At 43.9% G+C, this 12,646-nt stretch overlaps 1 protein-coding gene across 25 annotated transcripts in view; it reads left to right on the top strand.

The window, feature by feature from the left end:
- Window positions 1-12,646, top strand: part of RBFOX1 (RNA binding fox-1 homolog 1) — a 1,291,038-nt gene that overhangs the window by 1,072,737 nt on the left and 205,655 nt on the right. The window lies entirely within an intron of this gene.

The raw sequence follows: 12,646 nt of genomic DNA, 5'->3' as shown, positions 1-12,646 counted from the left end.
TTTTATTAAATGTTGGAATAATTCACTGGGATGAGCCAATGGTGGTTGTCGCCAAATGTATTTTTTCACCAGGGAAGAAACTGAATTGAAGAGATACAGGCACAGAGTTATTTGATGAGCGCTGCTTGTGTTGTTCTCTAATTGATTATTGTACAACTCTGTTTCTGAATATGTGGAGTTTTTATAGGATTGGGACCCTTCAAAATACTTTGTTGGCTTCCCAATGACATAGTGCCTGAAACTAAAGTTGAAACAAATTAGGGTCGGAATGTGTGAGGAATTTTTCTTGGGGGGAAACCAATGGGTTTTTGATAATTGTTTGCAAAATTGCCTCTATGGAATTCTGCATACCTGTACATTGTCACTAGGGGTGCTGCAAAATTCCTGCCCAGTAGCAATTATTTCTGCATAACCTGCTCCAATCTAAGTTGTACTTGATGTAGAAATGAGTAGCATTTGTATTTGTTTTAATAAGAGTTGTACTAGCATTTTTCCCCCTTTTGAGTAGTATTATTTTCAGTTTCTTCTGGTATTATTATGCATTTTGTCATTCACATTATCGCTGGTAAGTACAGATTGCAACATTTTTTAAAATAGATGAAACACATTGTGCGTTCGTGTACACAACTGAGAGGTTCACAGCGAATCGTTAGAGGGACACAGAGTGAAACTCTGGGGAAAGTATAGAACCAGATATGGGACATTTATCCAATCTTTGGCAGGATGACCAGCAGAGACAAAATAAATTCAGCTTCACTCTGTCCCTCTGATGATTCGCTGTGAACATCTCAGTTGTGTAAATAAATGCACGATGTTGTATATTGACCAGTGTAGACAAAATAAATCCAGCTGTTGAATGCTTCTGGCACTGCAGCCAAAATTACATGGACCAAATCCCCAGAAAGGGCAGACAAACAGAACCATCCAAAATGGATGATTCATTCTCAGGTAACTCCCAACTATGTAGACAATTACTACTTTATGATTTAAAAAAGGGAGACAGAAAGGGGGAAAAAAACTCTCAAAATTGTCTGACCATGTTAATTGCCCTCTTGAAAGCCCAGAATGTTGGGTGCATTTGAGGTCCTGTTGCAGTCATTGTTGTTGTTTTAAATAAGGGCAGCCAAGAGGGAGGGCAGGAATTGAGGTGCTCAAACCCATAAGAGCCCGTACTGTCCTGGGACTGCAGAAGGTGAAAATATTCCATGTCTTAGTTAGTCTTTCCCATCAGTATAGGGGGGGGGGGGGAGAGCTGCCCTCATCCTCGATTAACTGTTTTGTAAGATGTTCAGTGTGTGAGATATTGTACAGCCTTTCCGTTCGCTGCACCAGCAGAGCATCACATGGAAAAGGGGGGGAAAGATGTGATCGTACATACAATAGCGTTGAGACAGAGAGAAAATGCTACACAAAAGAGCAATCTGCCCATATGCATTGTTCACATAAAGAGGGGGAGAGATATAAAGAGAAGCCAAGAGCTGCAGCAAGCTGAATTAATTTTAGAAATTCTCCTAGATGAATCAGAATTAAGGAGGAGTGGAGCGCAGCAGAGAGGGAAATTCCTGAACAAAAAAAAAAAAGAATAGATCAAGGGAAGACTGCTCATCCCTAACTCTGATGAGGTTAAATCTTAGCCTTGCTGGGGTGTCTCCTTGATTGTGTTTCTTAATGCCATGAAAACTCTTTCCTGGCAATGAAAACCCTATGGGCAATCCTGATCCAAAGACATGCTAACTCAGGAATATCTGCCAGTTTCTAGGTGCTGAGCAGGTGGCTGACATTGGCCCCTTCTGCACATGCTGAATAATGCACTTTTGATCCACTTTCAATGCCCTTTGCAGCTGGGTTTTACTGTGTGGAATCGCAAAATCCACTTGCAAATGAATGTGAAAGTGGGTTGAACGTGCATTACTCTGCATGTGTGGAAGAGGCCCTAGTCTCGTAGAGAGACCCAGTTACTTGCTTGGTGCTGTTGTCTTTGACTGAGCCCATTGGGAAGAAAGGAAACATTGGCTTCCAACCTCCCTTTTCCATGGTGGAGCCCCAGCCTCCTCCCCAAAAGATGATTAGAGACCACCAAAGAAGTTGAAGCCTTCTCTGCAGAGGCAGCCAATGGCAAACCACTTCTTGTCTTGAAAACCCATGGATTGGCTAAGGCCTCTTCTAGGCCCCTTCTGCACGTGCAGAATAATGCACTTTTGATCCACTTTCAAAGCACTTTGCAGCTGGATTTTACTGTGTGGAATAGCAAAATCCACTTGCAAACAATTGTGGAAGTGGATTGAAAGTGCATGATTCTGCATGTGCAGAAGGGGCCAAGACTTGACAGAACTTTCCACCACCCCTCTTCTCCATGATCTGGACAGCTCCTTTCAGGACAGCCTAAATAAAACACTGAACAATCTGAACCACTATTAAGATGGGCAACAGAAACCTTCTTCACATGCTCTGGTACTCATTATCAGAGGTTTCCCCACTAGAATCTCTTAAAATCCAACAAGAAGAAGAAGAAGAAGAAGAAGAAGAAGAAGAAGAAGAAGAAGAAGAAGAAGAAGAAGAAGAAGAAGAAGAAGAAGAGGAGGAGGGGGAGGGGGAGGGGGAGTTTGGATTTAAATCCCCGCTTTCTCTCCTGTAGGAGATTCAAAGAGGCTTACAAACTCCTTACCTTTCCCCCCTTCACAACAAACACCCTGTGAGGTAGGTGGGGCTGAGAAAGCTCAGAAGAACTGTGACTAGCCCAAAGTCACCCAGCTGGCATGTGTTGGAGTGCACAGGCTAATCTGAATCCCCCAGATAAGCCACCACAGCTCAGGCAGCAGAGTGGGGAATCAAACCCGGTTCCTCCAGATTAGAATACACCTGCTCTTAACCACTACGAGATTGTATAGATAATGTTACTCTGAGTAATTAACAGTGGAAAGAATGCCATGATCTAGTGCTGCTTGTTCTTCGTGGTGGTCAATCCTTTGTTGCTTTTCTCTTTTCTAAGTGTGCTTGAAATGCCTCTTTAACGCATTGGATCCCACATTATCAGCAGCGGCAGAATTATGCCAAAACGCTGTAGCTGTGCTATTATCATTAACGAAAGCGAGGATTGGAGGTGCCCAAGAATATGATATCTGTTCTGTTTTCACAACAAATCATGCTTGACAGGATTGAGAAATAATTCTCGACATAAAGCAAGTTTATTTTTAGGGGAAAGATCAGATAAAAGAATTGTGAGCGGGGAGACGCGTGTAGAATGACAATTGCTGAGTAGGTCGGCTCATTATGTAATTTATTTTATGTTATTTTTGTAGGCTTAATGATGTTGTTTATTAGCTCCCTGGCCTGTTTCTCAGCCTCACTCTTTCGGTTGTTCCAGGAGTTTTTGTTTCTGCACAGGCAGTGTTTGAATGAGAAAATTTCGTAGGAGAGACAGCGCTTAAGTGGGAAATTAGTTCAATTTTGTAAGTCTAGAACTAACCCAAAGGTGATCCAATTGAGCGTGATATGGAACAGCAGATAGACAGGGGCGTCTTTGGCGTATATAGAGAATCAAATCAAAGCTTTTGCAAGCTAGTGAAGCCAGCAGTGCCACAATACTTTTTGGAAAACAGACCTGCCAGTGAAATAGCCTTCTGTGTCTCAATCCATTAATACTTTTGGTTGGAAAGCATTGCTATCAGTTACCTATCTGCTTGGTCACTCCCTCCTTTCTCTGTTTACCCCCCTCCTACTTTTGTGAACACCAATCTTGACAACAGATGTCATAATAATTATGAGGTCTGAAAATTACTGGCTGTCATCTCTCCCCTCCCCCCCCCCATTTGGATTAGTTAAAATAAGTATATTAAAAACACATCCATTTCAGCTTGGGTTTTGATTGGTTAATATCTGAATGTCCGTTGAAGTGATAGGGATACCTCATCTGAGAGTCCTAGAGTCTCTTATTGCACAAGACTGTCTCTTAAATGTGCAGTTCATTATTTTGATTTTGGATAGTGCCTGCTTTTGTAACTTTCTGCCATGCTTTCGTTCCACAGCGGAGGGTTTTGCATAGCGGGATTTCTCATTTAATGTGGGGGTTGCTCTCTATAAGATAAGTGCCTTCCGTCTTGTCCCCCAACAGGCCGTCTTTCATGTGACCCAATTCTATCGCTAGTGTCACTGCTTATTAGCATTCGAAGCGGTGCAACCTCTGGAGATCGCTTTGAGTTTGATACAGCCCTCTACTCTCCTTCCAGTTCTGCCTGTGTGACGGTATTCATGCCAGTTTGAACGGCGGCAAATTTCAGAGGTGGTGGCAGCTGGCAATGAATTTTGCCAGTTCAGGAAATCTTCACTAAGCATGGGCAAAGCGGAGCTCCCTTCTTTGGCTTGCAATTAGCTCGACTTGCCACGAGGTGTCCTCCAAATGTTCCAGCTGCCAGTTCCCTTCTCTTTTTTTACTAACTCGCCCTTCGAGGAAGGGGAGGAAAGAAACTAATGGCATGGGCAATGGAGGGCCCTTTCCCCTTTCATTTCCAGCATGCTCTCAATTATGCAATAGATGTTTCTGGGCATGCTCCTAAGAATTGCCACTGGGAACTCTACAGTATGTATCCTTTTCATTTGCTCCGGCTCAATCCATTTCGAGAGGAATGTGCCTAGTAATTAGTCTTTTGAGGAAGAGGCAGATATTTTTATTCTGAGAATTCCCATGAACTTTGGAAAGACCCAGGCCATTAAAGTGCATGGATTTGGGGTTTTTTTTGCTGATTTCTGCATGGTAGTTGCTCTAGTAGAAGAAGCCTTGTTTTGGCAGTGAAATTAACATGGGGGTGAATTTTCCACACATTCCCAGCTCACAGCAAACCACACTGGATCAGTATGATGATAGACATACCCCCTTATGGTAATGCATAGATCAGTCTGGCAAATCACTGCTTTTTTTTTCTCTTTGAGGCATCTTCGAAAGCAGCGTCGTTTGTTTGAAACTGTCGGGGATATCAAAATCAGCCCTTTTGTAAAATTAAGCCAGTCTGCTGATAAAAAGAAAATTCCTCTTTTGCTAATTCCTTCCACTTGCTATCAGAGTAATCCCAGGGAGGTTGGTTGTATTGCCCAGGAGGAACCGATTTCTCTCCTCTTCTGGGCAGCGTTAGAATCCCACGTTGTCCCCATTATCCTTTGAGAAATATGCCTGTCAGTTACATGATTTTTTTTTTGTATTATAAGAAGCTGTTAAGATAGCTTAGCCCTTTTTACTTCCCCAGGCATTGGAGCGCAGGAAGTGGAAAACCAATCTCCAGCAGCAGAGAAACAAGCTGACCTTTAGCCAGATAAAGTTGTCAGGTTCTCTGAATCACAGTGATGTACAAAGCCATTTAAGACAGTCTAGAGGTTACCGCCAGTGTCAGATGCCCTTCTTTGTCATGGGGACAGGGAACTCTCGGAATGTAGCCTGCCCGTTGGTCAATGATGTGTTATACAGGATGTCAGGGGTGACCAGGGAGGCACGGCTGTGAATGATGTGCGGTGGGCATAGAAATTGCTGCTGAGAGACAGCTGGGGTCTGCTTAGCAGGAACCTCAAGCAAGCGTTAGCGGCCAAAGGAGACAAACAGGGCAAGAGGAGGAGAGAGAATGAAATCTGGTAAGCTAGGAAGATTTCATCGCATGAGAAAGCGGAGCAAAGAATAGCAAAAGCATATTTTGATGCAGAGTGGTTTGCTTGAGCACCGGTCATAGAGGTCTAATAATTGGCCACAAGTAGAGGGTTGTCCAGTGGTTAGAGAACGTTGGAAGAAGATATGGGAGATCCAGGTTGGCATCGTGTCTCGGTCATGAGGTTTTTTTGAGTGACTTTGGGTCAGTCTCTCTTTCTCAGTCAAGCCTGCCTTACAGGGCTGTTGTGAGGATAACATGAAGACAGAAGAACTATACATTCCTCCCTGAACAATGTAGGATTAATAGTCATTTTCAGGGCTGATGAGATATTGTTGAGTATTATTGAGATCATGTGTTTTCAGTGCTTGTGACGCAGTGAATAAAATGCAAAGTAAGACTGTTCCGCGCATGGTTGTTGCTTGAAGGTGTTCAGCATCCATTCATCAGACACTACTGACAAAATGTCCAAGGGTCAGATTGGATGAGGGACACTGTGATCGCTCTTCCCTTTACTATGGGAAGGGGAGTGCATCTTCCTCGTCTGATGTTTCTGCTCTGCTTCTAGTGTTTCCAAGCAGGGACATAGTGTCTAAGCTGGGGCATAATGTTTGAATAATGCATGCATATGCATCTAAGCCAAAATGCGTAAGTTCACTTCATACAGTTGATTTCCAAGATACTGTCTGGTAACTGCCTACCTGATCTGAACCTGAATATATTGGACTTAATACACATTAGCATGGGTTCCGTGGTTAAGAGTGGTGAAATCTAATCTGGAGAACTGGGTTTGTTTCCCGTCTTCTCCACAAGAAGCCTGCTGGGTGACCCCGGACCAGTCCCAGTTCTTTCTGAACTCACTCAACCCCACCTACCTCACAAGGTGTCTGCTATAGGTGGGGAAGGGAAAGCAATTTTAACCTGCTTTGAGACTACCTATGATACAGAAAAGTGGGGAGATAAAAACCAACTCCTCCTCCTCCTCCTCCTCCTCCTCCTCCTCCTCCTCCTTCTTCTTCTTGTCATTGCTAAGAAAAAGCAACAGGATAAGCATAAGCATAAGCATTTATTGTCATTGTGCACGCACAATGGAATTTATAGCAGCATTCCTCGATGCACACAATTTCAGACTCATACCCCATCCTCACTTTCCCCTTCCTCCTCCCATCCCTACACAGCCCCAAACACATCAACACGAAGCCACAGAGTTTAGCATAGCCACAGCTCTAGAGTAGAAGCTGTCTCCAAGCCTCTTTGTCCTAGTTTTGATAGACCTGTATCGTCTGCCGGATGGTAACAGTTCAAAAAGAGAGTGTGCTGGATGAGACAGGTCTCTCAGAATATTTTGGGCTTTCTTTAGGCTTCGGGAATTATAGAGTTCTTCCAAGGAGGGGAGAGGGCAGCCGATAATCCTCTGTGCAGTAGTGATCACCCTTTGGAGCACCTTCCTATCTGCCACTGTGCAACTGGAGAACCATACACAGATGCAGTAGGTTAAGACACTCTCTATAGCACAGTGGTAAAAGGACACCAGGAGTTTTCCATTCAGTTGTTGTTTCCTTAAAAGTCTCAGATAGTACAGTCTTTGCTGGGCCTTCTTAACCACCACGGCAGTCTGTACGCCCCAGGTCAAGTCCTCTTTAATCATAATCATAGGCTTTGGCTCAGTGATCCAGCATCTTGTATTCAGAAGCCTTAGTTCAATCTGTAACAACAAAATGTGTGGGTATGGTCTACACACTAAAAGACAGAACGATGCACAAACACCATACTCTGGCTACTAGATATCTGGACTTTGGCACCAGCATCAGACATAAGATTCATTGTTTCTGTTCAGATTCTTGCAGAGACTTGCTGAGTCTTTTATAGATGTATATCACCACTTATATGCATATGCCATCTGTTAAAATTCACATTTCACACACCTGTGCTTGCGTTGTTTGGTCTCCTAGTTCAGTCCCTGTCGTCTCCAATCCAATAAAGAGATCTTCCTAGAGAGCCACCCTAGAGAGCCACTAACTTTGATAGACCAAGAGACAGATTCAGTGTAAAGCAGCTTGAAGATGGAGAAGGGATGAGAGGTGGTCAGGGAAGTGTGGTGGCTTACTGTATGAAAAGGCCTACAGGAGGAATCCAAGAGAGACCGGAGGGAGGAGGAGAAAGAGGAAAGCAAAACTTGGTATTCAACAGGAAGAGAACCGAACATTGAGACTGAAAGGGTCTTTCAGAGACTGTCGTTCAACCAGTGGAAAAAATGCTGCTATGTGACTTGGTGGACCTTATAGTCCTTATTAATGTTTTGGGAATATCCTAGACTAGCTGAGCCCATCAGAGCTTGGAAGTTACTGAGATCAGTCATGGTTTGTGCTTGGATGGGAGTCTACTAAAGAAGACAAGGGTTGCTACATAATGGACAGCAATGGAAAAACCACTGGAACTCATCTCTTGCCTTGAAAACCCCATTAAGGGTGGCCACTGGTCAGTTGTGACTACAGTACTTAATTATTATCTCAAAGTAGGATCTGGATAGCCCAGGCTACCCTGAGCTCATCAGACTTTGGAAAGTAAACAGGGTAACTCTAGTTATGACTTGGATGGGAGACCACCAATGACCTATCGTGGGGTTTTCAAGGCACAAGAGAAGCAGAGGTGGTTTGCCATTGCTTTCCTTCATGCAGAAACTTTGATAGACCAATGGACTGATTCAGTGTAAAGCAGCTTGAAGATGGAGAAGGGATGAGAGGTGGTCAGGGAAGTGTGGTGGACTTTCACTTCTCACTATACATCAGGTGCTTTCCCATTAGAGACATCTCATGATTCAGTTTATCCAGCAATCGATGGCAAACCGATCAAGCCTATACCTGCTCCTTTCCCATCTCATCAGTTTGTTTGTGCAACATGAACACACTACATACTTGGCTACACAGATGTTTGCATTGTCTTCGCAATGATTTGCCCCCAAACTAAGAAGAAGAAAAATAAGAATTTGGATTTATACACCACCTTTCTCTCCTATAAGGAGACTCAAGTTGGCTTACATGCTCCTTTCCCTTCCTCTCCCCACAACAGACACCTTGTGAGGCAGGTGGGGCTGACAGAGTTCTGAAGAGCTGTGACTAGCCCAAAGTGACCCAGCAGGAATGTAGGAGTGCGGAAACACATCTGGTTCACCAGATAAGATTCTATTGCTCAGGTAGAGGAGCTGGGAATCAAACCCAGTTCTCCAGATTGGAATCCACTTGCTCTTAACCACTCCACCGTGCTGGCTCTAACACTGTATGAAGGGAGTAGCAGTGGAACACAAGAGAGTAGATCTGAAAAATTAGGTCGATGGCACATCTAACTTAACATCTTGTTTCTGATGGTGGCTGGTCAGATATCACAGGGATGCCCGCTAGTGGAATTCACTGGCAACAACCCTGTTCTTTGCAGCGCTCCCCAGCATCAGACAATCGGATGCATTTGGCCTCTGCATCCGGAGGTCCTACTCATAGCTAACGCAGCCAACCGTAGATGGATCCTCCGTAAATATGTCCAACCCACTTTTTAAACCCAACTACGCTTTTGCCATATAGCCTTTGCTTTGTAGTAAATGGGCCTTCTAATTCCACCCTCCTGAATATCTAATTTCCCCTTCACAGCCAGCAGACCACCCTGATGCCAACACAAGGAAAAACATTTTGGGCTGTAGCTTTTTCTTAACCATCTCCTGATTCTTCTGACTCTCCATACGGTCTTGGCGCTCAGTTACAAATCTGCTGCAGTCACGGGACCAGAGCCATGTATTGATCCAAACTTAATACTTGTGGGTTTTTTTCTCCTATCGATGTGGTGCATGATCCATGTTCCTGAAGTGCTGACGGTAGCACACTGTGGATTGCTGACTCTCTCCCTCTGTCTCGCTCTCTTTCTCTCCCCCTTTTTGATAGCTGTGACCCAACTCACCCCAGATCCGTGAAGCTGCACGCGTCCAATTTACAAAGCTTATGTGTCAGGAAAGATCAGTGTTCTAAGAACGGCGTCATACCTGTCATCAGATCGGAGCAGGAACCCTGACGGCCTTGTTTTGTTTTGCTTTTACAGTGTAACAGATAGCTGGAATTATTCCTTGCTTTAAAACAAAGGTGGCAATTCGGTGCCTTATTCCATCTTAAAATGAAACGTTAGAACTGGACTGTGTGGCTGCAGCCCTTAAGAAACCGTCCCAGACTCAATTCAGCTCCCCAGGATACCCTTCCATTATTCTTACCTGGAAGAATTCTTACCTGAGTGGCAGAGGCTTATCTGGTGAACCAGATGTGTTTTTGTACTCCTACATTCCTTCTGGGTGACCTTGGGCTTGTCACAGTTCTCTCAGAACTCTCTCAGCCCCACCAACCTCACAAGGTGTCTGTTGTGGGGAGAGGAGGGAAAGGAGCTTGTAAGCCACCTTGAGTCTCCTTATAGGAGAGAAAGGTGGGGTATAAATCCAAACTCTTCATTTTCGTCTTCCATTATTCTTACGTGGAAGTTTTGTGTGTTAAAAAAACCCCAAGCAAACCACCACCTGAGGTCTGTCCCTTTAAAAGAACTTGGTTCAAAATATCTAATTTTAATATCATCAGACCAAGACATGCCTGCCATCAAAATGGCATCCGTGATTATCGCACACACTGAGTTGAAGATTCCCTGTAGAAAAAGAACAAACCAAGTCCAAAAAGAGTCTGTAACTTCGGAAGTTATAAATAGGAAATAATAGGTCAGGTGTTGTATTAATTTATGACTGTGCATCTTGTGAACATTTTAGAGTTTGTCAGCTCAGCGATGTCTTCTTTTGGGGAGACGCTGTAGCTTTGGGAAGAGCAGATATAGAGGAAGGCATGAGGACCATGAAGGAAACCTTCCTTATCAGAAGTGGTTCCAGCGTTTGGGATTTTTTCGTTTGGAGAGGAGAGGGGGGATATGATTGAAGTCTATAAAATTAGGCATGGGGTAGAAATGTGGACAGAGAAAATTTTTTCTCTCTCACAATACTAGAACTAGGGGGCATCCACTGAAAATGCTGGGGGGAAGTATTAGGACTAATAAAAGGAAACACTTCTCACACAACACGTGATTGGTGTTTGGAATATGCTTCCACAGGAGGTGGTGATGGCCACTAACCTGGATAGCTTTAGAAGGGGCTTGGACAGATTGATGGAGAAGTTAATCTATGGCTCCCAATCTTGATCCTCTTTGATCTGAGGTTGCAAATGCCTTAGCAGACCAGGTGCTCGGGAGCAGCAGCAGCAGCAGCAGAAGGCCATTGCTTTCACATCCTGCATGTGAGCTCCCAAAGGCACCTGGTGGGCCACTGCGAGTAGCAGAGTACTGGACTAGATGGACTCTGGTCTGATCCAGCAGGCTCTTTCTTATGTTCTTATGAAAATCAAGGCTTTTATTTTGGTAGGAGCAGAGAGTGAATGGGAAACGTGGCCGTGATCAGAGACTCCCCCATTAATGTGGTTGTGAAAGTGAAGAAATATGGAAAAAATAAAATGCTAATGCCAGGCGAGAGAAACTTGCACAGCGGAAGAGCGGGAGAGGAGCGCCAGGAACATATTTTATCATGGTGTGACTTTTTTAAAAGAGCAGAGTTGTCAGTTTAACATATTACAGTTTGTCTCAAACATCAAATGAGCAATAGTTAACATAACAGCACAGCAGGAGCAGTCAGTCTCCGTCCGAAATCATCTGCCCACAGAGAGGAAGAATTATTCTGTGCACCCCACTTGTCCGTGCTGTAAGAAGCCCCCTGGGGCCACTTCACTTAGTTTCTTTAAGGAGTGACATTACCAGAGACTTCTAAAGCCTTTTTGTAGTATCTGCTTAGGTACATTATATCTGTTGGCATTATAATAATAATAATAAGCCTTTATTTGGCATAACAATAATCATAACACAATAAAAAAACCTGAGATAAAAGGTATACAAATACAAAGGTTTAAGATAAAATATAAATTATTGATTGTGCATCACCTCCAGTAAAAATTGTGCAACCAATTCACAAGTTTCATTGTCAGAATTGTCCAGAAGGAAAAGAAGTCTACCTGATTCTCCCATTTCACTAGGTATCCTAGAAAGAATATTGGAATATTTTGATCTAATCTTAGCAGATTTAGGGCAGCAAAGCAGTTGATGTGCCAATGTTTCAATTTGTTGTTCACCACAAGAGCATACCCTTTCGCTCATTTCCAAGTTGTTAAATCTACCACGCAATAAAGCGGAGGGGAAATCTGTTGGCATTGTGGTCGTAGGCTAAACAAGGATATCAGTGATTTAAATGAATTAATTTAGGACCTAGAAGACTCGTAGGCAAGCAGGGTCCATCTTCCCGCGCCACCATTTCCCCTCACTTCCCACAATGCAACAGCACAGTCTTCTAGCTGGCTTTGTTTAACAACCAGCTCCAAAGCTTTGGGTGGAAATCATCCGGATCCTTCAAACGATTTAGCTACCCTTTGATATGTCCCTCTCCATCACTCTTGACATGGTTGTGAAGTTATTTAATTTCGTCTCTGGTGTCCCCTGAGTGGCGTATTAGAGTCATGACTCGTTGCAGGGGTTATGTTGCTCGGTGACGTTATAGGCACTGTCCAATAGGTTCCTGCCGTGCTTGCAACATCCAGACAGTATTCCAAAACACAATGGACTTGCGAGCTGAGAAAATAATTGTTTCCTGCTAGGAATATAATCTTCATGTTGCCACCAGTTCTACAAAATGCTCATTTTGCACGGATTTGCTTTTTCTCAACATATCCCTATCAGCCATGGATCGAGAGCCATTTTCCCATGCAGTGACCATGTTTAAAGGTCTGTGGGCTGGGCTGATCACGTTCCTCTCTGTCCCAGAACCAGGGAAGGAGCGTTGCCAGTTCCAAAGCAAATATGCGATCAGGTGCTCCCATGGGTCCCTTGTTATGACAGTCCCGTGGGGTGGCTGCACTGAAAAAAAAAAGCATCACTGCTGGAACAGTGTCGATGTGCAAATGGCATTTTTG

This window comes from Sphaerodactylus townsendi, linkage group LG04, assembly GCF_021028975.2.
Source record: "Sphaerodactylus townsendi isolate TG3544 linkage group LG04, MPM_Stown_v2.3, whole genome shotgun sequence".
Taxonomy (NCBI): Eukaryota; Metazoa; Chordata; class Lepidosauria; order Squamata; family Sphaerodactylidae; genus Sphaerodactylus; species Sphaerodactylus townsendi.
This window is presented reverse-complemented; position numbering and strand designations above follow the sequence as displayed.